Consider the following 25,172-nt stretch of genomic DNA (forward strand, 5'->3'; position numbering starts at 1 on the left):
ATTAAACCCCTGGCGCCACCAATGGCTTCTGTGCTCCTTATTCTGAGACCCCCATGTGGGCTGCGTCCTCTCACGCTTCCAGGCATATGTGCTGCTCATGCATCCCTACCCCAAAAAGTCCCCTGCCAGTTTTCTTATCTAACTTCACTTCATCGTTGCAGCTTTGCTTCATGGAGGGCGCTTTCTCCAGGAACTCTTCCCACGAGGTGGGCTGGGCATCCCTGCTGTCTGCCCCCACGCACACCACTCTGCACAGGTCTCTCCTGAGGCCTCACCTTGCTGTGCCCTGTTGCTTGTTTTCTTACCTGGCTTCCTTTCTCTGCCCTTTCTCCTGGAGACATCAGGGATACTCGCCTGCTGCTAAGTTTGGCAAACTTTCCAGTGTGTACTAAGGAAACACCAGAGGGGCTGCCAGAGGTGGAGGAGGCAGTTTCAAGGGGGAGGATGGTGAATGCCCCACTGTCAAACAAAACTCAACTCCCCAAACACAGTCAGAAGCACAAACTCCCAGACAAGTAGTGATTAAGGACCACAAGTCCGAATTCACCCGACACAAAGGACCCATCTATAACCATTATTTATCACGCAGCAAACACTCTCCTTTTGTTCCATTGTCAATGTTCCTCGGACCACATCTGCCTGCAGGCAGAGAGGGAAGAGAGAATGGGAGAGAGAAATGAATAGAAATGAGAGTATGAGTTCCATTTTATTTATTTATTTTCCATATAAATCAGCTAATCTGTTTAACATTCATATTAAAGTTGTAATCACCTTTGCACACATTAAAATACAAACTAGCACAAGTAATAGGCCTTAAGAACAACATTACAATAGCTATTAACATAGAACAGCTACCTTATCAACTTACAACATCCCTATAAAATAATAACTGCATCCAGGATTGATTTGCGGGAAATTCATTCTCCCTGAGCACTGAAGCCTGACTCGGAGTCTGGGGAAGGTGAGTGTCTGGCTGTTTGGTGACTCAGAGAGGCAGTGCTGGGGGAGTGGAGAGAAAGTGACGTAGAGACAGAAGGCTCCAGCTGGAGTTTTTTCAGTCTACTGTCCTCCAGAGAGATGCCCTGGGGCAAATTTCTTAATCTCAGTTTCCTCATATACCACATGAAATAAAGAATTTTCATTATAGTATCTTTGTGAAGCATTATATGAGATCATGGGAGAGAATACGGCAGATGGAGCAGGCACTTAAGAAATGTTCGTGTCTTTTCAACGCAGCAGGTGCTGCAGGGGGCAGGAGTTGACAGGACGGGTGCTGCCGCAGCCTGGAGGAGTCTACACAACGCTGTATCTTTTCCCCTGTTTTGTTCACTCGGTCATGAGTCATTTGATGAGATGATACAAAAAAAGTGCTCAGAGTTTCTCTCCTTGTGGGATTCATAGTGGAGCTGGGGCTGTATCAAAGACACAAGCCGCTGGACAGCATTGCATGCATGATGCAACAGAATACATCTAGCATGGAGGGAGAGGGAGGGCATGGCCCCTGTAAGCATGGGTTAGGACACACCTTCAGGGAAGAGGGGACATTCAAGGTAAGCATTGGATTTCCAAGATTACTTCAACAGGCAATGAGAATGATACTTTAGGCTGAAGACATGGCATCTTCCAAGACTCAGGGCATGGCATAGCCAGGGAATAGCAAATGTTCTTTTTTTTTTAGCTGAACCACTGAGAGCAAGGCAGGACTAAGAGGAAGATGGTGCTGGAAAGACAGCTGGTGCCAGATAGAGGAGCAGCTTCGGTGCAGGGTGAAATTGTCATCTTAGGTACCAGGTGAAGGCCTGTGGCTCTGTGACAGGCAGACTTCCTGGGATGGGGAGTGGTCAATCTGACTTGTATCCCAGAAAGACAGTAGTGAAAGATGAGGACAGTACAATATGACTTTGGAAAGAAATGAGACACTTGCCACGGTGCTTTAATAGTCTGGGAGGAAATGAGGAGGATCTGTGGAGCAGTGAAAGAGAAAGCACAAAGTCTGTGCAGGACTGTAGAGACGACAGTGTAAATAAAAAGGTGTCACGACAAGAGAAGCTACTGGATATGGCAGGTGAGAAAGATGCAAATGACTCTGGTCCCAGAACAAGACATTAGGCATTGTGTTGTCTTTAAGGAGCACAGTGGGGGAGAAACCAATGAGCTTATAAAAAGCTGATCTCCACTGAACTGTTGAACATCCTTTAAAACAAAGCTAGTCTGTGATACAGCAATCCCACTACTGGGTGTATATCCACAGGAACTGGAATCAGTCTGTTAAAAACATATCTTCACTTCCATGTTACCGTAGTACTACAGCCAAGACATGGAATCAACTTAAGAATCCATCAACAGATGAGTGAGTTATGAAGTTGCGGTACATATACACAATGTAATACTATTCAGCCATGAAAATGCTGTTATTTGCAGTAACATAGATGACATGATGTTAGGCGATATAATCCAGGCACAGACAGACACATACTGAACTATCTTATTCATATGTGCACTCTAAAGCAGTTGACCTCATGGAAGGGAGAGAATAGTGGTTGCTAGAGCCAGGGAGTGGTTGGGGGCGAGGGGGGGGGGAGGGGAGATGGTAGTCAATGGGTACAACGCAGCAGGAGGGAGAGTTTCTGGTGCTCCATTGTGCAGTAAGGTGAACACAGACAATAGTCATGTACACTACAAAATGGCTAGGAGGGGATTTTTAATGTCCTCACCACAAAGAAATTATAAATGAAGTGGTACAGTAACAAAACAAACAACCCAGTTAAGAGATGGGCCAAGGACTTAAACATTTTTCAGAAGAGGAAATCCAAATGGCCAACAGACACATGAAAAAATGTTCAGGATCTCTAGCATCAGGGAAATGCAAATCAAAACCACAATGAGCTATCACTTCACCCTAGTTAGAGTGGCCCTCATACAGAAATCAACAAACAACAAATGCTGGAGAGGATGTGGGGAAAAGGGCACCCTAACCCACTGTTGGTGGGGATGTAAACTAGTAAAGCCACTATGGAAAACAGCATGGAGATACCTCAGAAATCTGAACATAGACCTACCATATGACCGAGCCTTTCCACTCCTGGGAATTTACCCAAGGGAAACGAAATCAGTAAACAAAAGAGCTATCCTCTCCTCCATGTTTATTGCAGCTCAATTCACAACAGCTAAGACATGGAAGCAACCTAAATGCCCATCAACCATAGACTGGATAAAGAAATTGTGGGATATGTACACTATGGAATACTACACAACAGTAAAAGGATGAAATCCGATCATTTGCAACAAAATGGAGCAAGCTGGAAAACTTCATACTTAGTAAAATAACCCAGTCCCAAAGAGACAAATACCATATGATCTTCTGATTTGTGAGGATTAATAGCACTCCTAAAATGAAAGCTATAGAAACAAAATTGACACTTTTAGAATCAATGACTTGAATAGTCCTTGTCCTGACTATCGAGGGACAGTTTATTACTGTTACTTTTTATTTTGTATTTCCTTTGTTTTCTCTTCTTCATACTATATGTTGAACTCTTTATATAACATAGTTAATCATATGTATATTAAGTCAATTGGAAAAAAGATCCTAGTAAAAAATAAGAGGGGGAATATGAGGAGGAGGTAGTCTATACCTGTAAAGTAGTATGGTTCTGCATACAGTCCTACAGACTTACTTCTAAGAGTATAGCCTAAAAACTTGTCATGGGATTCCAAACTCATTAAAATCGGTAGTATAAATGCCATCTTAACTGTTAAAATGATCATATTAAATGTTAAAGTCAACATATAGATAGGTTTAAGTGTAAAAGTGATCATATAAATAACATCAAGTGCTTGGTAATCATAATAGGATTAAAAAGGAAGGAAAGTCCAATATGGGAAGCAGTCTACACAGCAGACTCCTAGAATGACATTCATTGTAAATAACACTCTGACCTCAGAATCAACCCTTAAGGCTTCCTAGTCTGGCTGAAAGGCCTGTGAGAGCATTTCAGGCATGGAAAGCCAAGACTCTGTGGCAAAAAATATCCTACATGAAGGATCTCTGTGAGACCTCAGTGGAAAGAAAGGGCCATCAAAGAAGAATGCACTTTTCTCTGAAGGGAGGAGAGAACTTTCACTTTGCTTATGGCCGTGTCCAAATACTGATGGAGTCTGGTCAAAAAGGCTTTCACAGATTGGCAGCCCATGGCAAGAGCCGCAAGTGATCACTGATGTCATAAGTAAGTGTTAATTGCTAAAGGAACAACAGAAGTCACTGTGCACTTACTCCCCATGTAGGACCTCTGTCCTTAATGAGTTGTACTATGAGAATCAACTGCAAATCTTGTCCTCAAACTGTACTCTATATGTTGTGTGTGGGTGGATGGGTACAAACTGTTGAAATTTGTGCTTAACCTGGATTTGGTCATCTGTATATCAAATCAAACTAAAAATGAACCATAATGAAGAAGGGGATGGAAGAGGGAAAGGGAGGTGGGGTGGGAGTTGGGGTGGGAGGGTGGGTATGGGGGAAAGAACCACTATATTACTAAAGTTGTACCTATGAAAAAATTCATTCAATTAATAAAAATTTTAAAAAATTAAAAAATAAATGAAGTGGTGCATATGCTGATTACTCAAATTGATCATTACACAATGTATATGAATCCCATGAATTGAATCCCAAATTGAATCCCATGAATATTACTGTGTATCCATCATAAATAAATAAATAAACAAATAAGGTTGAGCTCATAGAAGTCTGGAGAATAATGGTGAGCAGATGTTAGCAAGGGGAGCGACGGGGGGATGGAGGAAGGCAGGGTGATGGGCATCTAAACACAGTTGGGAGGAGTAAGTTCCAGTGTTCCACAGCACAGTAGACTGACTATAGCTGATACTATTTATTATATATAATATATGTATTTTAATGAACTAGGAAAGAGGAGTTTGAAGTTTTCCAATACAAAGAAATGATAAATGTTAGGGCCGGCGCTGTGGTACAGCGGGTTAACGCCCTGGCCTGAAGCGCCGGCATCCCATATGGGCACAGGTTCTGGTCCCACCTGCTCCTCTTCCGATCCAGCTCTCTGCTATGGCCTGGGAGGGCAGTAGAAGATGGCCCAAGTCCTTGCACCCCTGTACCTGCGTGGGAGACCCGGAAGAAGCTCCTGGCTCCTGGCTTCGGATCGGTGCAGCTCCAGCCATTGCAGCAATCCGGGGAGTGAACCACTGGATGGAAGACTTCTCTCTCTCTCTCTCTGCCTCTGCTCTCTCTGTGTAACTCTGACTTTCAAATAAATAAATAAATCTTTAAAAAAAAGAAATGATAAATGTTTAAGGAGATGGAAATGTTAACTACCCTAATGTGGTCATTGCATACAATATACATGTATGGAATTATCACACTGTAACCTATAGCTATGCATAATTTATAAAATGGCAATAAATGGGACTGATGAGTAGCCTCATGGTTAAGACATTCATATGTCAAGTGGAGTACCTAGATTCAGTTCCAGACTTTTGGTTTCTGAGTCCAGCCTCCTGCCAAGGCAGACCCTGGGAAGTAATAGTGATGGCTCAAGTACTTGAGTTCTTGCATGGGAGAACTGAATTGAGTTCCTGGCTTTAGTCTAGCTGAGCCCAGCCTGGGTATTGTGGGCATCTGAGGAGTGAACCAGCTGATGGGGATTCTCTCTGTCTCTCTGCCTTTCACATAAACAAACATTTTTTAAAAGGTAAGAGAAAAATGAGCTTAGCTTTCTGAGTGCTGTAACAACTGATCATGGTCTACATGCACATGAACTTTACAAGCAGAAGACTGAATGACTCACAAGCATCTTTTCAATGCTACTCACGGAATAAGCTGCCAGAAGGGTGCTTGGAGTGGTAAGTTTCAGTCAGGGTAAAATGAAGTGATTTTGGATCACTTAGACATCTTGATCCCTAAGTACTTTAGGAACAAATGATGATACATTTAGGTTCCTATACAATGGACCTCTGTTAATCCAAATTAAATGACCACAAAGTACTATTCTTACATGATTGACCTAAAAGTTTGGATGCTGCATTTCTGAACTCTTGAAGCCTGGTACCAGAGCCCTACTTCTTGGTCACAACCTGTTACTCTGATTTCTAGACAAGGGGAGGAGGAGGTGTCAGCTGGACCATATTGGAGGCTGCCTTATTTTTGCTAGCCATTCTGTGTTATTTACTCTTTTTGTTTAACCCAGAGCCGCAGCAGGCTAGAGATGTTAAGCTGATGTGCTGCAGGGACAAATATCAAGTGATTTCCCACGAGAGCCAGAGAAAGAGAGAGAGAGAGAGAGAGAGAGCCAGAGAGAGAGAGAGAGTGCTGATGGCCTTCAGGTCCACAGAGAACACAGTGCCTAGGTCCCATCACTCTATGGAAGAATGACCAGGGTTCCAGGCAGAAGACAAGCTAGTACCTGCCCAGGCTATGGAGAAAGAGCTACACACACCCATCCATGAGGACCTGGGAGGAGAGTGTGCCCTACTGCCAAACTCTGTGATGGATAGGCAATTCAACTTTCATTTTGGATGGAGAAATACAGAGACTGACAGATGGACAGAACTTCCCATCTATGGGTTCACACCCCATATAACTGGGGCTGGGCCACACTGAAGCTGGGAGCCACAAACCCAGCGGAGAGCTCCCGCGTGTGCTGCAGGAACCTAAGCAGTTGAGTCACCACCACTGCCTTCCAGGGCCTGCATCAGCAGAAAGCTGGAGTCAGGAGTCAGAGCCGGGGCACGAACACAGGCACCTGGTTATGGGACACAGGTGTTCTAATCACTGGCTCAAACACCTACCCCAGGCTTTCCTCAAACTGGGAAAATGTCGTATCTTTTACAGCGCTGTGACAACCACGCATCTGGAAAGCTAAGGAAGCCTTAACCCACACATGCTCAGGGAGACTTTTGTCAATGCATGCCCTCAGCAGGGCAGGCTCCAGGCTTGGTGTCTGGGGAGCTGCGGGAAGCCTCCCTCTGCACCTTGGAGGGTGCCTTTCCTCAGGGTGCCCCCCAGCTCTGGCCTGTGGGGCCTCTGGTTGGCAGTGCCTGGAGGACATCTCTGAGTCTGTGCATAGCACACTCCCTTGCCGGGGGACTCTGCCAGGAACAGCAGCCTTTAACCGCCTCATTAATATTCAAATCTATTCAAGTCATTTCAATTTGAATTCTATGCATATTATCAGATAGAACAAAATGCAAATATATACAAATTCATCCATATGAAGAAATAAATAGGGAAGCTCTGCATAATGGGATTATAATCATTCTCCGGGCACGTCTCTCTCCTTTAATTCCCCAGAGCTTTGCGGCCCAGCAGCAGGCCTGGCCCGGGACAGAGGTTCTCAGAGCTGAGCACTTGACAAGCCTATTTGCAGGTGTTATCATTGTACGAAGGGCATTCCTCTCCCTGGGCTCTTCAGGTAGAGCTGGGGCGGGTTGTGATGGCTGTGGAGGTGTGGTAGACTCAGCATCCCCTCCGACTGCTCTGGAGCTGGCCGCAGCCAGAGTCACCAGTTCTGGTCCTCAGATGTGCACACTGGCCCTTGGGCTCCAGGGGAGGGCCTCACAGCTCCAGCCCTTGAACAGTGTCTTCGGAACCTGGTGTGTTTTGGAGAAAGTGGGGGGGGGGGGTTGCCAAGCTCCTGTACATCTTAAAGGGGCCTCTCATTCTCACTCTGCGCTGCTTTGCCTCATGGTAAGACACGTGACAAATGCACTGTCCAGTGGCCACCTCCCCTTCCAGGCACCCATGGTTTCCATCCACTTCCTCCTCCTACCAGGACTCTTTTCTAGCCAATCCAAAGTCAGCAGCCAGAAACTCAACCACATATGGAGGCAAGGAGAGAACAATCAAATTGTGGGCAGTTACTGTCCTACAGTCCAGCTAAGCAAATGGAGAAAAGCACAGTGTCCGTTTGTCCTTCCCTGTGCATGGGAACTGTTGTTTATCCCTGCTCCATTCCAGTTACTCCAATGGCAGGAAGAGGCCAGGGTATACGGTAAGAAGAGTCCTCATACTCCATGCTGATGGAGACAAAGTCCATTGCTAACAAGTAGCAATGAGTAAGAGTTAACTACAGAATCTAACAGATGCACTCCCTAATCTCTTCCTTGCAGAACCCAATGTTAGCTGCATCTGCTGGTGGCTCCATTGATGAACGTATGCACAATCTCTGCCAAGTTGTTGTATAATAATCATTTCTGGGACCGGCACTGTGGTGCAGTGGGTAAAGCTGCCGCCTGTGGTGCCAGCATCCCATATGGGCACTGGTTCGAGTCCTGGCTGCTCCACTTCCGATCCAGCTCTCTGCTATAGTCTGGGAAAGAGTAGAAGACGGCCCAAGCCCTTGGGCCCCTGCACCCACGTGGTTGACCCAGAAGAAGCTCCTGGCTCCTGGCTTCAGGTCAGCATAGCTCCGGCTGTTGTGGCCATCTGGGGAGTGAACCAGCAGATGGAAGACTTCTCTCTCTCTCTGCCTCTCCTTCTCTCTCTATGTAATTCTGACTTTCGAATAAATAAATAAATCTTTAAAAATAATTACCATTTCTTACTAAACATTTGATAAGTGCTTTATGGATATAAATGGGTGGGAGCAGCGGCAGTCATTCTCCCTGATTCACAGGGAGACTGAGGCACAGATTTCTCAAACAGACAGGTGGGATAAGAACGCCTACATTTTTCCTGCGAGAGAGAGGCCATCCAGCTTCTGTCGTGGGTACCTGTGGTAGAATAACGGCTCCTTACAATGTCCATGTTCCCATCTCTGAATACAGTGCCTTCCATGGCAAAGGGGATTCTGCAGATGGGATTAAGTGAAGGCTGTTGAGAGGGTGAGGTTGTCCTGAATTACCCCATTGGGCTTGATGCAAGCACTGGGTTCTTTACAAGACGAGGGCAGGAGGAACAGAGACAGGAGGAGGCTGCGTGAGGAGGGAAGCAAATGGCTGAAATGAAGGAGGAAGGGGCCACCAGCCAAGGAGTGCAGGCAGTCTCTGTAAATTGGAAATGGATTTTCCTCCACAACCCCCAGAAAGAAGCGGCCCTGTGAATACCCGGACCCCAGCCCCAAGAGACCCATCCTAGACTTCTCACCTCCAGATCAGTAACACAATACTTTTGTGTTGTTTTCAGCCAGGAAGCGTACTGTCAGTTGTTAAGCAGCCAGCAATAGGATTTACTATGATAGACATTTACAGCATTTCCAAACTGAGGTTCCTGTTTCTAACCAGGGAATTCAGAAAATAATACAAGCATGTGTTTTTGCATGTCTCCCTCAGATGGTACATTTTGGATGCATAGGGAATAATTTCATACATTATCACAATGATGCCTTTGGGGGCACTTAGAGATTACTTCTCCTAATGAACTCCACGAACAGGGTGGTGTGGCCTCACCTCTCTCCGTCCCCCAGAAAAGCACACCATCGCTTACCATGAAATGAAACTGAGCCTGTCGAGCAAATCTACCCTGATGCTGGGCTGGTGCTCAAGAAGCCTGGAAATATCAAACTGGAGTGTGACAAATACCTCCCTTCTGAATAGTGCCCAGTGCTCAGCCCGGCCACGCTGGGGTTACCCCTAACAGCTTTGTGAGGCAGGCCCGAGAGAAAACCTGTTCCAAGGGCCATGCCCAGAGCCATGCACCAGGTGTGTGGCAGAGCTGGTGGCTTCCTAGTCTCTGGTGTTTGGCCTGCCACACTACTTGGAAGATGAGGAGCTGTGTTGGGTGTTCTGGGCCCACTGCAACTTTCTCCTTGATTGACAGGCTACATGCTGACACGTCACAGCAGGAGCTGTACAAGGGTAGTCACAGCCAGCTGCCCTGGGAGAGCTTCCAGGCCACCCTTGCTTGCTGCTGCTGCTAAGACAGAACCACTATGTCCTCTTTCTCACGCCTCATTTACAAGACAGACCCTCAGTCAAGTGCAGTATTTTCCCCAGCCTGCACCGTGGTTGGAATCAGCCACCATTCTTTCTCTAGGAACCTGCCCAGGCTCCCGGCCTAAGTTTCCCTTCTGCAGTGCCGTGTTCCATGTGAGGGTGCGGGGCCTACTCTGCTGAGTGCCCTTAAAATACACAATCAGGGGACAACAGGCCTTGGAGGAGCCCTGGAGAAGAAGGCATGGAAAAACTACTGGGTTTGGATTTAGAACTCCTGGGTTTTCATTCTAACTTTGACACCAACTAGCTTATGGGACCTTGGACAGGCCACACTGCACAGCTTGGACTCGCCAGCCTTGGTTTCCAAAGTGAGGATGGAGAGTTGATTCGGGGAGGAAGGCCCTAACAAATGTGTGAGTGTTTGGGAAACTATAAAGTACTCCAGAAATGCAAGCATGGTTTAAATTATTACCACCTTTTCCCTAAGGGGTACTTGGTGCTCATAGGTACTCCAGTTGCAGAAAGCAATAATAATGATGAGTAGAGCATATTCTCTGATAAAGCACTTTCATGGGGTGGTAAGTGAAATTCCGGCATGGAGAGGTAGCAGGGAGCTAGAATCTCTGACACAGAAACACTGGCTCTGTGCCGATTCTGCACCCAAGAGCAACACGGGTACTGCCCACGCGGGTCATTAGGATCCAGCCCTGGCCTTCCAGAAGTGCACAGTCTAGAAGGGAAGACATGCAGGAAACAAGCCACTTAAATACGGGGTGACAAGGAGCACCAGACGTTCCCATAGATGGCTCTGGACAGAGAGAGGAAGAGCACTTCCATTAGCGTATAATGGGAAGGTCAAGGAAACCTGGAGGGAAGGAGGGGTGTGAGAGTAGGTGGAGGAGTGAGCTGTTCTCTCTCCTGAAGGTCTGCACCCTGCAGGTGTAGGGGAACCATCAGAAGAACATAGGCCGGGCCGGCGCCGTGGCTTAACAGGCTAATCTTCCACCTTGCGGCGCCGGCACACCGGGTTCTAGTCCCGGTTGGGGCGCCGGATTCTATCCTGGTTGCCCCTCTTCCAGGCCAGCTCTCTGCTATGGCCCGGGAAGGCAGTGGAGGATGGCCCAAGTGCTTGGGCCCTGCACCCGCATGGGAGACCAGGAGGAGCACCTGGCTCCTGGCTTCGGATCAGCGCGATGCACTGGCCGCAGCGGCCATTGGAGGGTGAACCAACGGCAAAAGGAAGACCTTTCTCTCTGTGTCTCTCTCTCTCACTATCCACTCTGCCTGTAAAAATAAAATAAAAATAAAAAAAATAAATTCAATCTCTTTCCCTCTCGCCCTTTCTCTAAAAAAAAAAAAAAAAAAAGAAGAACATAGGCCATGCAGAAGACAGAGACCCAGTGTGCCATGGCACACTGAGCTGTGGTCATGGTTAAGGTCATAAAGTATGTCACTGACAAGTGGAAACTTGGAAGCCTTCTTGCATTTAAGGAGTGGACCCCACGTTTCATGGTTCCTGTCTGGACCAAGGGGTGCCGAAGCTGTGGCCTTTGAGTCTCAGTGTCTTGTGGTCTCCCAGAGGCCAACCTGTCTATCTCTCACACACATGCACTCACTAGTCTTTTTCTCTGTCTGTCGGTCTCTCCTCTCCAGCCTGCATACCCACCACCGGTGTCTCTGCCTTTCCTCTGCCACCCCCACATTACCTGGGCATCTGGGGAAATGTGCAAGGCATAAAAAGCAGCTGCTGTAGTGATCACAATGCCTGTGAACCTGCTGCAGGTGCCCGTCTCTGTTCTCTCAGTCACTGGGCTCCGCAGCTTGCGTATTTGGCTTCCCTTTGGTGATTTTGGTTGAAGAAAGAGGCCAAGAGAACATCATTGTTTCATGAATTGAAAGATAGAATAACAGTAAGCAGCTAGCAGATCCCAGTTCACAATGAAGTATCAATGTCTGAGGCTGTACTGACCTTGAAGATTAAAAAAAGATTAAAAAATTCTTGGGATGCATGATATACATTTGAATCTCTTCCTTGTGCAAAGTAGAAAAATCTATGCTCTATGACATGAGCATCTCTGGTCTACCACGCTGACTTTGAAACAGGATTCTAAATGCAGGTGCAAGAGCATCCATGGCACGGTTAGCCAGTTCTTTGCTATCAACAGAGACGATCACTGGCAAAGCTACTGTGTTCCAAACCCTATGTTCTTCAGTTTACCATAAGTTTGGCTTCCTAAGTTCAAGACTGATCATGCTTCCTTCCCGGTCTGTGCAAGGCACCCTAAGGTAACTCGAAAGCCATCAGCAACAGCTCCCGTGAGTCACCTTGAACCCCCTGGCTAGAAATGGCACTCAGACTCTTGCAGGTTCACTGTCTACAGAGTTGACACGGAAGTGGAGACGAGGGGGAAAAGTGTGCTAAGTAAGAGTGGAGTGTGACAGCAGTACTCGCCAAGTTTACAGCATGCCTTTGACTGAGCTGGAAGGCTCATGCAAGCACAGGTTGCTGGGACGAGTCCCAGGGCTTCTGATTCAGGAGGTCTGGGCTAGGGCCCAAGAATTTGCATTTTGAACAATTTCCCAGGTGGTGCTGATCTGCAGACCACACTTGGAGAGCCACTGCGATAGTGAATCCATGAACTCAGATGACCCCGGAGCCACATGAAGAGCCTAGTTCTGCCTTGACAAGGGAAATAGTTACCCATCCGCAATGCATAAGGGAAGCCCCTGCCTAGAACCAGGGCGACAGATTGACCGACTGAAATTCTGTTCCCACCAAAATTGTGAGTGAATAAATCCAGCAAATTCTACATCTAAAGTCAGCAACCTAAGAAGACTAAGGTAATGTAGCTCTGAAAACACAAGTCTACACACTTTAATTTTCTTTGGCATGCATTTGGTGGCATTCACTGATGTGGATTTTAGAATATGCGTTGCTAATGACAGACACATGCAGGACTCCTGGTATTTCAGCAGGAGAACAAGGGAGGAAAGTGAGTTTCCCAGGTTGGTGATTCCCGATTCTGACCAGCTCCAGCATTTTGAAAGGTGTGGATTTCTATCTGTGACTACCTCTGCCTTGGTTTGATGGAGAGAATGTGAAAAGTAAAGCCCCCGGGCTGGAGAAAGGGGCATGTGTGTGTGTACTTGGAGCCCTGGCAACAGCCGACAGGGCACTGCAGATATGATCCGCATGTTCCACTGAAGGGCTCAGTCCGCGGAATGAAAAGCAGGAGGCCGATGTCTTCCACGCGGAGATCTATCTGCCTTGCATTCTCCCTCTGTATTCCTGATTCCATCTAAAGGAGCTTTGAGGACTTCAAAGCACTTTCCTGCTTTGCTATTTTATCATAAGTGTCTATCTTAAACCAATATTATGATTTTCAGCGTGGCCTAGGTAGATGCATACCATCTTCCGAAATGATTTCTGACACAAGGTAAGTTGCACCTGCTGAAGCCAAGGTGAGGAGACTTGTAGGCTGAGCGGCATTCACGCTCCCCTACGTTTCCAGAGCCTTTTTGATTTCTCTCTGACGACCACTATTAATCATCTCAGCACCTCGTAGTCTCCTGACATTTTTACTATTCTGCACTTGACAAAAAGGAGGGTTTTGATGTCCTGGAATGCTTTTTTATGTAGCAGTTTCCGCTCTTACAGCACACCGCTAATACCAGGCTAACCTCTCCCTAAGCAGAATGGGGCTTACTTTATTTCACTTTGCATAAATCCACAGAAGGGAAGGGAGGTGGTGACGTGTCCTTGTTAAGAAATCGGCATTTGGCTTTCACCACGTTAGGCTAAACTGGAGCTGGTTTGTGGAGATGAATGGCAGGTGCTGGCCAGGGGAAAAGCTTCTCAAGTCCTTACTCAGCTCTTCTACTAGGGGAAATTTCTTTCCATTTGTAAATCAGGGCTTCTTCCCAAATCCTCCAAGTCAGGCAGGAGGAGCAGAGGCTGGGACGGGCTTCTGTGCCTTGCTAACACTCGCACAGCAATAGAGACACCGGTGCTACTGGACTTCCTCCTGAAGGGGCCACAATAGCTTTGGCACATGCACATGGGTGTTCCATTGGTGGGTCTGTCACTTCCCAGCCAAGGGACATTCAGACAAGTTACAGGATCTACCTAAGCCTCAGTAGTTTCCATTGGCAAATAGGTGAACCATTTAATAAACCCTGCTTTACTGGGTTATGAGAATGAAATAAGAGAAAAACATCACAAAGGGCCTTGGCACAGGCCTCAGTAACACCCCCACCACAGCCAGCCCCAATTCAGCAATGACAAGGCTTCCATATAAGGAAAGAAACAGGATGGGGCCAGTGTGCCATGAGACCATACCAGGTTTCAATTCTTTTCTAATCTCACTTCCTCTCCCCCCACCCAAGTTCCAGCTCTCTCTGGAAGGGTCCCAGAGCACTAACGGAAAGACCCTGTTTGTGAGAGAAGAAAGGGGGGGAGGTGGCCAGATCAGGGGGCTAGGAGGTAGCTGGCCACAGTTGCACGCCTCGCCACTATAGCACCATGCCATTTAGGAGTGAGCCCAGTTCCTATGATTTTGTCACAAATTCTCCGACTATGCAGTTCTGCTTTTCTGATGCATGTGTAGCCTCAGATTTGCAATTGGAAATGAGGTTTTGCAAACCCTAACCAAAAAGCTTTCTTCTCCGACTGGAGATGCTCCAAAAGTCACCTGCCATTTGCCAGAGAGCTGTCAGTCACGCAGAGTGTGAAAGCCTGTCTCTCTGCAGCCCCTCTCTGCAGAAGAGAGCCTGGGAGGATGAGGGGAGCAGCTGGCCGCTCCCCTTGCACCGGAGGAAGCAGCACGGGGGCTCTGATGGGAAGTCACAGACACCTGCTGGAAGAGCCGCTGGCATCCAAGACCTAACGAAAGATCACCTCATGTCAAATGACTTTTGGCAGCACACACGGCCAACTCCACCAGCCAGTCGGGCCACACAGACATGGCAAGGGAGTGGACAGTGCCAGTGGTGGCCTGCTCCTTGCTTCACCCTGTTTCTACTCTCTTCATCTCCCCTGGGATTCTCAAAAAGTGACCACATGGAGAGGAAGGAAGACCCCGTGTTGATAGGCCCGTGGGCCACCACTTCCTGCACCAGGCATGCGTCCACTGGCACACCTGTCCCCAGGATGTGCCGGCCTTGGCCTGCAAGGCAGCATTTGCAAACAGTCCTGGCTCACTGTGGTGTTTTTCTAATGCTGCTGCAAAAAATGAGAAATTCTTTCTAGAGGTACAAACAGAAAAGTGTTTCCATAGCCTGCCCGGGAGACCAGGCATACCGAAACCCCATTGCAGCATCTGTTTAGCTGCCTCTGCACTGGGGTAGGGGAGGGCAGCAGCAACACTGGCTGGATGGTGAAGGTGGAGGGGGGTGCAGACTCAGAGTTAGCTAGCTGGGCAGAAGCGGAGGCCCTTTCTGGGGAGGACCCACATGCAACAGGCACGGGAGAAACAGACCCTATTGCTGGCCACTGAGTTGACGTTCTTGCCGTCTCTGTGTAGCTCATTCAACCCCCCTCCTGTGAGCATTAATGGTGTCTGTCATAGGATTCTCTCAAGGAGCTGCCTTAACACCCACAGAATCAGGAGAGGAACTTGGCCTGAGCTGGGAAAACTGCTGCTCACGGAAACGTTGCCCTCACGCACCAAGGCCTCCCCTGCCTGCCCTGGCCCCTGCCTCCCACCGGGCTTCCCTCCCATCTTCAGCTCCCAGTAGCCAGACTCTCCCAAGCCTAGCCCGGGCCTCTCAGCTTGCTCTGCACTCACACCTGGGCTTTGCAAGCTCTGCTGCTGCCACCATCAGGCTGACTTGGGAATAGCAGTCTTCGCCTGGCTTCAGATTCCCAGCACTTTTCCTCCCTCTGTAGCAGGTGCAGCGTCCTAGCAAGGAAAAGGCTTGGGTTGCCAGCTCCCAAAAGTGATGAAACTCCATGGGGTTGTGGGGTGAGACCCCAGTGTCCTCAAGGGAGATGCAGGTCAGGCCCTAGACTATGGGAAACAAAGCTGCCAGGCAATAGGGGGAGGGGGTTTCTCTTTCTTCACCACCAAGGAAGTGGGGAAGTTCCACCTTGTGCTGCACCCATATGGGGCTGTAAGTTTGTGTCCCTGAAGGCCTGCACCATCAGCCAAGCTGCCTCAGTGTCACTCCGAAACTGACATAGCTCCCAGCATTGCCAAGGGTGACAGGTGGACTGTCACACTGCACCTGAGTGGAGTCACCTGTGACATCTGCAGGTGACTGACGGAAATGGGCACTGACATGCATCGAAGAACAGAAGGGCATGGTGGCTTCTTGCCAAAGCTGAGAGTGGGTGGCTCAGCAGTGACCCTGGCAACCCCATAGACATTCAAGGCCTTCCTTGGAGAGGAGTGACTCCTCACAGGGCAAGATCACATTTTAAATAGTTGGGTTCTTTCCTCTGCCTCCTGGTGGGGAGGGGGCTCAGTATCTCTGAAAGTATTGATGTCACCAGCACTGCTTTCTATTGCTTTCATTATTTCCAGTTTCATCACAATATGCCAACAGGTATTCACAGAATTCTGAGTGCCCAATAGTGTGGCAGCAGAGGCAATAAAAATTGTGGGCATTTTAATCAACCAATTAAGAGAAGAAAGATTCCTGCCCTGATTGCTTCCTTGCTGTGTGTGTGTGTGTTTGAGAGAGAGAGAGAGAGAGAGAGAGAGAGAAACAGGTGCAACAGGAGCCATCCATGCAGTGTCTCCTTCAACCCACAAGGGTGGCTGTCATTTCCCCAGGCAAGCATGGTTTGGAAACTTGTGCCTTCCAAGTGAAGCTGTATGTCAGGAAGATGAAGGAACCAACTCAGAAAGAGTCTGTAGTCAAGAAGAAATAGAGCTACAGCATTGGATCAGCTTTTGAAGGTCAGCTCTGGGACTGAGCTCCCCGATCTTCATAGGGAACTCCTAACGTCCTTTGTGTGCCCACACACTGCCGATTCCCACCAGCTGTAACAGCACAACTCATCCTGGGCCACAGCTTGCGATCTTCTCGTGCAGGTTTTCATGTTGATGACTTGGACAGCTGAGAATACCCGTGCCTTGAAAAGCATCATGCACTGGGAAAAGTGAACCAGATTGGGCATGGCTTTGGTCATGAAAGGTGACACACCACCATGGCCACTTCCTATGGTTGTCGTGGTGATGAAGTGGGGTGGTGCTCATGAGAGAGACACTCTGCAGCTTGTAAAGGCTTAGGCCAATGCCAATTATCATCACAGCCATCACGGTAAGAAGATAGTTCTTGTCACCACCATCAACAACAACTGCAAGAATCTGCCAGGCACCTATAAGAAAATGTGATGGCAAAGAAATCTATAGCTCACCATCCACCTGTATCCAGAATAGATTGTTGCCAAGAGATAATAATCAGAGAATATCAGAGTTGGGGAGAATTGGGATATATTCCAGTCTAGTTTCTAAGCATTCCTTAGGAATTCACTCTTAGACTCCTAATGACCTAAAGTCCACTCTTAGCAAAACACTACCTACAATGGGGAACTGTGGTTTTGCTCCCTAGTGAGCTTGTCCTGCCAGCCCCCAGCAATTCCTGAGAGCAGGCCACATGGATGGATCGGGCGAAGCGCCGTGCTCTTGAGTGGGAGGCGTCAGCGCCCGAGTCCCATAAAGCATCCCCAACATCTTCTCTGAAGAATCATTTCACCTGCAACCGTGTTTTCCCCAAAGCCAGCACAGCTCAGCTTCTTCTTGAGAACAAGTGAGACATCAGCAAAATGTCTCCAGTATCTCTTGCTTCCCTCCTGCCCCTTCTAGTTTATCACTCATCCTCAAGGGCAGACTGTGAAAAGATTTCAGAAACTGGCAACTCCCATTCCTCAGTGCGCTCTGGGGTCTGTGCTCCAGTGCACACTCAGCGAGACCCTGCACCCGAGCTCTGCTTTTTTTCACACCCCTTACTCCACACATCACCCGTAAGCTTTCATCTGCCTACTTTCCTTCTCTGTCTCCTTTCTGGAATATAGACCAACAGTGGAGATCAGTTCCACCCACTTCTCTTACTCACTTTTCCATCTCTTTACTTGCCAGCTATGCAGAAAGATGAACGAGAAAGAGCCAGTGTATTCCCACTCCATTCTGCATGTTTTTAACCCTCTGTGAAACACAGGAAAAATCAAGAAGACACAGTAACATGTAGAGATGGGCTACAGACCCATGCCTTGAAAGTACTGACTTAACTCTATCACTTCAGCCTCCAAATATCCATCATGGCCATCATGGCCATTTGCAACCTGGCTCCTCCTCACCAAGGCATTTTCTCCTATTCCCCTAACACCCCAATATTCCAGCCATCACATCACAAGCCCCCCGCCGCCTCTGACCACATCACTTCTTGTTCTGCCTTCTTGCTCTAGCCTGAGCCACTCTTTATGTTCCTATGGAGAATTCCTAGGCATCATTTAAAATGAAACACAGAGGTTACCTCCTCCAGGCAACCTTTCTTGATGCCTTTGGCGACTGTGGCTGCTCTAGCAATGCACTGACAGCTCCGAGCCCATCACACCATGAGTGCAAGTCTAAGTGTCTGCTGCCCAATCAGAGAGCTTGGGGGCAGAAACACAGTCTCAAACAGCTTTGCCTCAGAAGCCCCTGGCACAGAGCCCACCATAAGTGCTGGTCAAGTGGCAAAGGGCTGAACTTTGGTGTCAAGACACCATCTGATCACAGAGGAAGGAGCAAGAAATTTGTCCCAAGGAGATATCAGTGGAGCCCCTGGGGAAATGTGTGGCATGGTGGAAGGTGACATGTGTTTGGCTGCAATTCCCAGCATCAAGTTCTAAGTTCCCACCTTGCAGGCATAATTGGAAAGAACTCGAACATGTCACAACTGTCCAGTACATACAGGCCAAGGGAGCAGACCATGGCGACAGGTCACCCTGATGTGCACACGTCCTGTCGAATACAGGCACACGTGGACTGCTGCCGCTTTAATTTCAGCGATGCAAAAACTAGCCTCAGGCCGATCGACTTTGCTTGCCTAGGAGGACGTGAGCACCTGGCGGAAGATTAGGATGAGAACGTAGATGCCATTAGAGGAAATGGACTCGCTCTAAGTTCTGGAGACCTCAGTGCACTTCAGCAACAAGTGCTGTGTGTGTGTGTGCGTGTGTGTGTGAGGCAGGGAAAGAGCTCCAGGCTGCTGAGGAAACCCTCCCCTGAGAATATGGCTATCTTTGGCCTCTCCGTGGCCATTGTTTCCAGGAAGGACACAGATGCCTGTCCACCTTCCACTCTCCACACCCAAACAGAAGGACTGCGCCAGGTGCAGGGCTGAGCCCCGCTGGCCACTCCTTGCAGGGTCCTAACTTGTTAGGCAGTGTACCAGGGGAAGATGACATTTATTGAATCCTCATGGTGGTGTTGACTGTGTACTTGTTGAAACATTGTATGCTTACAGGAGACATTTGTTTCCAAGCAGCTTATGCTAAATTGCAGTGATATAAAGAAAACACTTATCCAATATTGACATTTACTGACTTCTAGAAGGATACAGTCAGAATCCTCATTTTTAGCACTGGGAGAGGAGGGGAGAAAGGCACCACGTTTGATCCCTAGCTCCTTCAGTGGGTTAGAAGCAGAAAGTGGATGAAAATTACTGTTACAAGTGGGGAGAGCGCATGGCAAAGACTCCTGGCCCTCTGGTGATCCCTAACTGTGCAGGGCTGCGCTGTTCTGAGGGGGCACTCCCATGCGTTGGCAGAAAGCAGGATAGAACCTCCTTTGTTCGAAGACTTCCAGTGGTGGATCAGGATCTATATTCTTCCTACCTGCCTTCCATCTTGTCTTTCCCCTGCGGGAAGGAAAATGGGCCGGCCAGTGGGGTGCCGCATCTCCACGCAGGCTACGTGCCCGTTGCCCTCCCACTCTATCTGGAAGGCATGGCCAAGCAGTCACAACATGCACCAGTGAGCTGGCTTTGCCGCTCACTCCCTTGGGGACAGCACTGATGGGATAGGACACACAGTTGCCAGGGCAGCGGCTCCAGCTGCACCCCACTGCAGTGTCCCCTGGCCTTGAGGGAGGACTGAGGTCCCCATTGCTCTGCTGCGACAGCCACCACTGCAGTCAGGATCGCTGGGCTACTGAGGGTCCACGTGTGGACGGCAGCCTGCTCCTGATCTTCCCTGCCTTCTCCCCTTTGAATCAGAACGTCCCGGCTCCCAGGCACAGGATGAGTTTTGACTGATCCGATGCTAAGTCACGTCAACATCTTACATACTGACTGTAGCTGAAAAAGAAGGCCTGGGCCTATCTGGCCGCCCACCCCAGTCTGTACCCAAAAAACCAATGCTCTTGGCTTCCCTCCCCCTCCCCCAACATGAGCAATTTTTTCCTCATTCATGTTTCCAAAACAGTTTATCTTTTTATCTCCTTGGAAGAAAAATACTCCGCAAATCAAAGGTATCATTAGTATTGTTATTATTTTGCTATTGAAATCTCTTGAATTCACTCTGGATTATTCATGTGCTTTTTTGGGGCCGCAATATAATGCTGCCTAAGTCACCCCCCACTGGGCTGAACAAAAAGGAAAAATTGCATCTTCAGGCCTAATCCCCTGCTGGCCCTGGCTGCCACCAACATAGGCGCACACCAGGCAGGGCTGCTCCTTCGTCCCAGGCCTCACTCAGCACTGCCATACACAAGCCAGATTCTCCTTTGTACACGCAAGTAAGGGCCCCATGGTGTTCTTTAGTGCAATGTGAAGGCTTCCACCCCACCCCGTCCTCAATAGGTCTGGCTGGCAAACCAAGGGCCTCCTGTTGGGGCAGCAGACACTGGGGCCACCCTCACAGCCAACAGGCCTCTCCCGGGAAGGCCCTCCACCCAGGAGGTTTGTAAAAGAAGCGGCTCCACACCCTTGGCAGCTGTGCCTTGACCTTCCAGGACAAAAGCGTGATTCTTCCCCCTCTAGACAAGACGTCATACCACTCAGGGTCCCCACGGCAGGGAGTGTCACACTTAGTACTCGCCCTATCTTTTGTTACATGACATTGCTGGGTAAGGATAAATGTTTCCAAAGTTGCTGTTCACTCCCAGTTTCCTTTTCTGAAGGCTTCTCTGCTTGGATCCCTGGATCCCCTCTTTTCCAGTCCTTAGGCAGACTCCCTTGGGCTCAAGATCTTCCCAGAGACCCTCTCCCCTTCCCAAGGCAGCCCCTGACAAGTCCAAGTCTCCTGGGGTAGTTCTTCCCTTTTCCATGCTTCTTGTCATCCCGTGGCTCCCTGTACCCCAGACAGCTCTCTCCTCTCCCTCTGTTTTTGTCCCCCTGCCTACTTGATGCTCATCTGTCCCCTTGGAGACTCAAGTCACCATGAACCGCCACCCTCTAACAGTCTCTTTGAGTGTTTCCTGCCAGTCGAGAGAGCAAGTGAGCCGCTTAGATTCTTCCCAAGAGGGAGAAGACATCCCAGCTCAGGTAAATGCAAATTTTTACCGTGACCCCAACACAGCGCAGCGTGATGCACACACAAAGCCTGCAGGACATGTGGGTTCAGCAGAATTAGAACCTGTGGAAACTCACAGCCCCTAGGCAGGGCAGGACACCTTGGGAATGCCAGCGCCTGAGATCTGAGAATAGGGAAAAGGACAGCTCCCGCAGAGCACTGGAAGCGGACAGCACCATGCTTGCACCACTGCATGTCCCTCAAGCTGTCCTAGCACTGGCGATCCCATGGGAGGCCCGGAGTCCTCAGTCCCGCTAAGACGTTGCTCCCCTAAAGCTACCCCAGAGGGCGTGAGCAGGCTGGCTGGGACAGAGCTTGAAGAAGTTCACGGGAGGAAAATAGTTGTGGGTGAACTGAAAAGATAAAGGGGAAAAAACAGAGCAAGTTCTAAGTTTATGGATGACAAGAGAATCGATTTTTTTTCACCCAGGGGCAGAACATGTCTTTTCTCTGCAGGAGGCAAATTGTGCTGTGACATTATCCCTCCCGGTACAAAGCACGACCATCCTGACAGCCAAGGAAGGAGGCATCCCCAGCAAGAGAGAAATCCACAAACAGCACACACTGGCGCCTCTCCATTTCCTTGTGGGGACCCAGGCCCGGGGACACTGGCAGGGGTAGAAGCACAAGGGTGTCATTTAGCCTTTCTGCTGCCAACCTCAAGAAACATAAAGAAATATTTGATCTCACTCTGCACGAAAAGCTTGATCTTTAAAAGAATAGGGCCACAGCATATTACTGACATTAATTATACATTAATGTCTGCTCTCTCTCTCTCTCTAAAGGGTTATGGAAAAAAGTAAAGATGAATAAACAGATAAATGATGAGAGAAAGGATAGTTGGAACTGACTTAAGGAGTTTACCTGCATTTTTTTTTTGCCAGTAAAGTATTCAGAGCAACGTGTGGCATGTTCTCTTGGCATGGGACACCAAAGCACAAGGAGCAGCAAGCTTGGGAATTGTGTTCCCAGAAACCCCACAGTGGCACGCAGGCTCCCCCGGGGAGAGCCGCCGGGCAGCAGACGGCTGCATCACCAGAGTGCTGAATAAGGCTCTAAGAAGAACTCTGGCCACCTCTTTCTCTGTGTATTTCCATGTAACAGCATCCTAGGCAAGCAGGAGGCAGGGGCCAGGCAAGTGGCTCTCAATGGCGGATATCAAGTAGGGTTGCAAACTCAGTTGCTAGACAGGGGGATCACAGTGACCAGAGCCAAGGGAGCTAGTTCTCTCATGACCTGTTGAAAGTGGATATGTGCTATCCAATATCCTGCTGATTAGGGCACTCCATGGCGGGGGGGGGGGGGATGGGGCATAGTATACAAGTCTGGAGTATGCATGAGGATTCACAATACTCAAAACAACATCCATATTACAAAGAAATGTTGATGGATCCAATCAAGAGCTCTCCATACCATGCCATGATAAAGTCCACAAAACAGTTTCCCACTGGACCCCAACAGCCTGTCCAATGTTGTTTATTCAAGAGACCTTCAGTGACCAGGGATGGACGATCTCTTAACAGCCACGTCCACTCTGTCCTCACAGTCTTTCTGGAGACCTGTTTAGAAATGCTGTGGATTATGCATTTACCGTGTGGAAAGGTGGGCTGAGAACACTCAGGAGTAACGAGGCACTTGGAGTGGCATGATGCTGTGGTTTCTGCTTCGGGGCTAAGGGTAGCCGGAACAGGGCATTTAACCTCCATAGGTAAATCTTTAAAGATTCATACAAGGCAGTCCAGAAATTGCTGCGCGCTGAGAAAGGAACAAGCCTAAGTGGGAGATGCACAGCATAATGGGCTTAGATGGCCGGGCAGGCACTTAGACACCTATTGGTTTCCTATGCCAATCCAGAGAAGAATCACAGATCAAGCTTCTAAAAATACAAAAGATGGATTAAAAAGTACACCAGTCCCATGTAAGTGTGTGTGTGTGTGTGTGCGCACACATAGGGTTGGATGGGAAAATTCCCTGCATGTCTCAAAGATTCTATATGTAACTTCTGAGGGCATTCATAGGAGGCAAAGAAGAATGGAAGTGAGTGTGTGTGTGTGTGCCCATAAGCAAACACAAACACACACACACACACACAAACCAGAAAAAGGGTAACCTTGCAAAGTGGTCATATAACCACACCTATCTCCATACCGATGTCCTGAGACAGTTCATATTTATTCAGCCTGAAAACTCAGGGGAAGGTAATTTGTCTTCCTGCTGCTGGAAGGAGCCCCGGCGAGACACACAACATGTGCATACATGAGTGTGTGTGCACAGTCAAGGGCACACACAGACGCACAGCATGGAGGGGACCCTCAGGTTCAGTCAGGAGGCTCAGAAGCAAAGTTTGGGCTGTACAGATATAGAGCAGTCTGCAGTGACGGCAAGTACCAGTGGACAAGCGAGCGGAGGCAGGCGGCTGGGTACTGCTTGCATGTGGCCAGTCCCCAACGGGTGCGGGGTGGAGGGAGGCACGCTGTTGCCTGGCAAAGTCAGCCACCCGTGGCGGTGCTTTGCTTTCTTCAAAACTTTCACCCTTCATTTAATCAACAGATGGACGCGCTCTGTTGTGGATTTTTCTGCGAATCCCGAGCCTCTGAGAGCCGGGCTGGCTGGCACAAATGCTGCCTCAGATAGCAGAGATGGCTTTGGCAATTCCCAGAGAGTGAGAAGGCACCGATCTCCGTGTCCCCACAAACTCAATTCCACAGGTGACTTTGGGTGCTTTGGCTAAGTCGGCACTCAGAATCTCTCTCCCAAATCCCCCCCTGCCTAGCCCCCACGGCACTCCCCTCCACCGCTACCAGTCCCAAGGATCCCAGTGGCTAGAAGCCCAGAGGAACAAAGTTCTTCCCAGAGAGTGCACCTGGTCCCCTACCCCTGCTACGCCACAGAAAGCCACAACAAGCAGCAGGGGTGCAACCCCAGGGCACGCCCTGCATCCAGCCCCGTGCAGGTTTCAGAATCCAGCCTTGAACTCCAGGACCGCCGATGAAACTCTTGCAAGCTCTCCCCAGCCGCTGCGAGTCATCCCCGCGGTACCTTCCGTAACTGCAGCCCCTTCTGAAACTGCCAATGGCACACACCGCCTGTCAACGCTCCCAGGCAAGCCAGACCTTGCTCCAGCCGAAACACCCACCTCCACAAAGCTCCCCTCCGCGGATCGCTCCTTCCCCAGCCCCGGGGCTGAAGGAGAGGAGGCGCCCAAAGTTCACAGCGGCACAGCCACAGAGATACTCCCTAATTAACATACCGAGAGCATAAAGGACTCATTTGCATTGGAGAGTTTGAGCTGGAGGTTGACGAGTGAGACAGGAAAATGGACCCCCTCCCCTCCCCTCTCGGCCCCTTGCTTGCAAAGGAAAAATAAACAGTACCATTTTGTTGCATTCGCACAAGGCAGAGAGAGGCGCATCAATCAGCCCGAGTTCCCGAAGCCGGGCCACATTCCTGCCCGCAGCCTCCCGCGCCCTGACAACCCAGCCCACTTTCCCCCAACTCCAGCAGCGCCGGGGCTCTTGCCTACCTTGGCTGAAAAGGAAGAAGCAGACGAAGAGCAGGTCGAGCTGCGAAGGTCTCATTCCTCCGCGCGGCGCGGGCAGCCGGCGGGCCAACTTGAGCGTGCAGTTAAGTTGCTCTCCCTCGGCGGCGGCGGCGGCTCGCGGGGCCGGAGCTCAGCCTGCGCCGCGGTCCGCTCCGGTTCGCGCGCGAGACCATCCGTCTGTCCGGCGGTCCCTCCGGGTGGCTGCCGCCGGCCGAGACGAACTGCCTG

Source organism: Lepus europaeus, chromosome 7 (genome assembly GCF_033115175.1).
Source record: "Lepus europaeus isolate LE1 chromosome 7, mLepTim1.pri, whole genome shotgun sequence".
Classification (NCBI taxonomy): domain Eukaryota; kingdom Metazoa; phylum Chordata; class Mammalia; order Lagomorpha; family Leporidae; genus Lepus; species Lepus europaeus.